Source organism: Bison bison, unplaced genomic scaffold (genome assembly GCF_000754665.1).
Source record: "Bison bison bison isolate TAMUID 2011002044 unplaced genomic scaffold, Bison_UMD1.0 scf7180017864178, whole genome shotgun sequence".
In the NCBI taxonomy this organism is placed as follows: Eukaryota; Metazoa; Chordata; class Mammalia; order Artiodactyla; family Bovidae; genus Bison; species Bison bison.
The window spans coordinates 2,306,804-2,311,592 of NW_011494750.1; positions in this window are offsets into that span (position 1 = coordinate 2,306,804).

Below are 4,789 nucleotides of genomic sequence, written 5' to 3' on the forward strand. Positions count from 1 at the left end.
CTCCTCTGCCGCCACATCACCATCCCCAGAGCCACCCTCCTGGGCTCTGCTTCTGTGAGTGACTGGCCACTGAAGCCACATACCTGCGCACAGGCCCACCCCATCCCAATGAGTCCTAACCTACAGCTCAGCCCAGCCAACAAGTTGCTCACCTCTCTGGGCCTCAGTTCCCTCATCTGTAAAATGGAACTGTCATAAGCTAATAAACCCTCACCTATGATGGGTAACAGCGGGACCCTGGACCAGGCTGCCAACTTTCGAATGCTGCCTTTGCCGTTTATTAGTTCTACGGGCAGCATGCCTTTGGGCAGGAGAGCAATGGTTTCCACTTCACTGGACTGTTGGAACCATACGCTTTAGGAGCTGGCTGGGACTTGGAACAGTGCCTGACACACGGGAAACACCACGTGACCATAAGCAAGAGGTTATCTCAAGCAGCATTCGTCTGCTCCATGGCAAATTGTCCACGAGGAATAGAAATTGGTTTTTGAAGGTTTAAAAAAATATCCAGTTCCAGGGACTCACAGTTCTGAGCTTTAGTCCACTGTGGCTCTCTTTGCCTGGCAAAGCAATAAAGCTATTCTTTTCTACTTCACCTCAAAAAAACAAAAACAAACAAAAGATGTACAATTCCAATCCCAGTTTGAAAGAGTCCCTTATAATGAGCTTGAATGCCAGACACCATGGAGAAGGGCAAGGTCTTACAGAGGGAGAGGGCAGACCCGTGAAGGCTCCTGGGGTTGCGAGAGGGCTCTGCCAAAATTACCAGCTCGTCTCACTGCATCTTTCTCTTCCCGATCTGCAAACCAGGCTCCTTCCCGCCCCAGGGCAAAGTTGTCCTTTCAGAGTGGACAGTGGCTTTTAGCATATGAGCATCCCTCATTTTATTGCAATTCCCAGATGCTTGTCTTTGACAAACGGGAGGTTTGCGGCAACTCAGCATCGAGCAAGTCTATTGGCACCATTTTTCCAAGAGCATAAGCTCCCTCCGTGTCTCTATGCTGCATTTGGCAGTCCGTCTAGTCGAGGCTGTGGTTTCTCCTGTGGTCATGTGTGCATGTGAGAGTTGGACTGTGAAGAAGGCTGAGCGCCAAAGAATTGATGCTTTTGAACTGTGGTGTTGGAGAAGACTCTTGAGAGTCCCTTGGACTGCAAGGAGATCCAACCAGTCCATTCTGAAGGAGATCAGCCCTGGGATTTCTTTGGAAGGAATGATGCTAAAGCTGAAACTCCAGTACTTTGGCCACCTCATGCGAAGAGTTGACTCATTGGGAAAGACTCTGATGCTGGGAGGGATTGGGGGCAGGAGGAGAAGGGGACTACAGAGGATGAGATGGCTGGATGGCATCACTGACTCGATGGATGTGAGTCTGAGTGAACTCCGGGAGCTGGTGACGCACAGGGAGGCCTGGTGTGCTGCAATTCATAGGGTCGCAAAGAGTCGGACACGACTGAGCGACTGGATCTGATCTGATAGTATTTGGAGCTCTTTCATTATGTTTCTTATGGTGACGTGTAATCAGTTCTCTTGGCTTAACATCTTTTTGTTTCATTTTGTTTTGTTAACCTTTTGGCCATATCGCGTGTGGGACACGTGGGATCTTAGTTCACCGACCGGAGACTGAAGCTGAGCCCACTGCGTTAGGAGCATGGAGTCTTAACCACTGGACCACCAGGGATGTCCTGTAATCAGCGATCTTTGATGTTGATGGTTAGCATTTTCAGCAATAAAGTATTTTTCAGTTTAGGACTGAATATTGTTTTTGTAGGCATAATGCTATTGCACACTTAATAGACTACAATATAGCACGGACATAACTTTTGTATGCAATGGGAAACCAAAGTACTCGTGTGACGTTTTATGGTGATGTTCGTTTTATTGTGGTGGTCTGGAACCAGACCCGCAGTATCTCTGAGGCACTCCTCTATGCACAAAGTCGAGCATTGATCTACCACTAACACCATAAGATTTTCATCACCCTGGAAAGAAGCCCTGTGCTCATTAGCAGTCACCCCTGCTCATATCGATATTGACTGCAGACCTCAGAATGTGACCTATTTGGAGACACCATCTCTTTTTGGCCATACTGCCTGGCTTGTGGGAGTTTCGTTCCCTGACTAGGGACTGATCCTGGGCCCTCAGGAGTGAGAGCTCAGAGTCCTAATCACGGGGCTGCCAGGAATTCACCTTTAAAGAGGTAAAACGAGGTCACTAGAGAGGGCCCTGATCCCATAAGACTAGCGTTGTAAGAAGAGATTAGGACATAGACACACAGAGGGGGAGAAAGAGGGCCATTGACAAGCCAAGGAGAGGGGCCTCGGAGTGAAACTAACTCTTTTGACACCTGCTCTCTGACTTCCGGCCTCCAGATCTGAGACAATACATTTCTGTTGTTTAAGCACCCCCATCTGTGCCCAGTGTTAACGGCAGCCTGAGCAAACGGACACACCCTGCAAACACAACCTACTCTCTGTGGACCCGTCTGCTCTGGACATCTCGTGTAAATGGACTCGCACAACATGCGGCCCCTCGTGACTGGCTTCTTTCAGCACAATGTTTTCAATATTGTAGCGTGAATCGTACTTCATTCCTTTTTTTGGCTGAATGGTACTCTAGGGCTTCCCTCGTGGCTCAGCTGGTCAAGAACCCGCCTGCAATGCGGGAGACCTGGGTTCGATCCCTGGGTTGGGAAGATCCCCTGGAGAAGGGAAAGGCTACCCACTCCAGGATTCTGGCCTGGAGAATCCCATGGACTGTACAGTCCCTGGGGTCGCAAAGAGTCGGACACGGCTGAGCGGCTTTCTCTTTCAGTATTCATTGTTCATTTATGCCATTTTGCTTATCCATTCCTTAGTTAATGGCCTTTGGGTCGTTTCCCTTTCCGATTATGAATGATGATGCTCTAAACATCCATGTACAAGTTTTCGTATCTCTTGAGTATATACCTAGGAGTGGAATCGCTGGGCCATAGGTAGCTCTGTGTTCACCTTGTGAGGAATCTGACTGCCTCAGGGCCTTTGCCCCTCACGGTCCCTTTTCTCCTCCCTACTTCGAAGTTCTGCCCAGTTAAGGCCCAGTTGGGATGGACCAGCTTACGATACTCATGGAGAATTAAATTCCATTCTGATACAAGATGTATCTCTATAATTTTATATTCATTGATGAGGGTATTGGCTTAGTATCTGTTTGCCCCTCTCAAATGTGTGGGCAGGAACTTTATCTCATTTTTCACTGACCTGTCTCCAGAGCAAAACCTGGCATACAGTGGCCACTCAATAAATATGTTAAATGAATGAATGGGAGGAATGAAAGCTTAATTTTGAAATTTAAAGTAGCTGCTCCAGGCTTACAGCTAACCTGCCATGCCTCCTTAATCCTGGGGAAGCTGAGCAGAGGCAGAGATCACTGCCTCCTGTTTGCTGCAAGCAGAACAGGTCCAGAGTGGGACAGTCTGGGCATGGGGGGGCGGGGCATGCCCCAGGGTCATATGTCGAGGGGACAGAGGAATAGGCCCTTGGGACTAGATAAAGACATTGGGCTGTTCCAGGGGAAGTGCTTTTTTTTTTTTTAATTTAAATTCAATTTTCCAATTTATTTAACTGGTCAGTCATGTCAGAATCCTTGTGACCCGGACTTTAGCCTGCCAGGCTGCTCTTTCCATGGGATTCTCCAAGCAAGAATACTGGAGTGGGGGTAGCCATTGCCTTCTTGCGGGGATCTTCCCAACCCAGGGACCAAAGCTGGGTCTCCCACATTACAGGCAGATTCTTTACCGTCTGAGCCACCAAGGAAGTCCATTTAATGAATTAGTTGTTTATTTTGGGCCGTGCTGGGTCTTGGTTGCCGCGCTTGGGCTTTCTCTAGTGGCGCAGCGGGGGCTGCTCTTCACTGCGGTGGGCGGGCTTCTCCGTGCCGTGGCTTCTCTTGTTGCACAGCATGGGCTCTAGGTGCACGGGCTTAGTTGCTCTGATGTCCCCTGCCCTGGTGGGAGGTTTCTTAGTCGCTGGACCACTGGAAGTCCTGGGGGACGTGCTCTCGAACCTGGTGCACAGGAAGCTGGGCAAAGGGGGAGAGCTGGGAGCCACTGGCACAGTACTGTCTTGGGACAGGTGGGTCCTGGGGACCCACAGCGGGGAAGGAAGCTGGACCCACAGGGAAAGTGCTGAAGAGCCAGCAGGTTCTCTGCCATTTGTGGTTGAGATACAGTCCAGCTCCGAGTCTGCCTTGAGTCTTTGGCAGGAAGTAGATGGGCACTCTGCCTCAGCATCCCAGAGCAATCTGGAACCACAGACTTCCAGGTACCTGGGAACTCAAATGATCTCAAAACCTGACCGAGTTTTCTCTGCCCCCGAGTGAGCCATTTGCTGACTTCTGAACATAGTTAGGTCAGGGTCATGCTCCTTTCGGAGAAAGCATGTATGAGGCACGCCTGTATGCACAAAGTTGAGCATTGATCTAGCACTAACACCAGAAGATTTTCATCACCCTGGAAAGAAGCCCTGTGCTCATTAGCAGTCACCCCTGCTCATATGCGATACTGACTGCAGACCTCAGAATGTGACCTATTTGGAGACACCATCTCTTTTTGGCCATATTGCCTGACTTGTGGGAGTTTCGTTCCCTGACCAGGGACTGAGCCCACTCCAGTACTCTTGTCTGGAAAATCCCATGGACAGAGGAGCCTGGTAGGCTGCAGTCCATGGGGTCGCTAAGAGTCGGACACGACTGAGCAACTTCACTTTCACTTTTCACTTTCATGCATCGGAGAAGGAAATGGTAACCCACTCC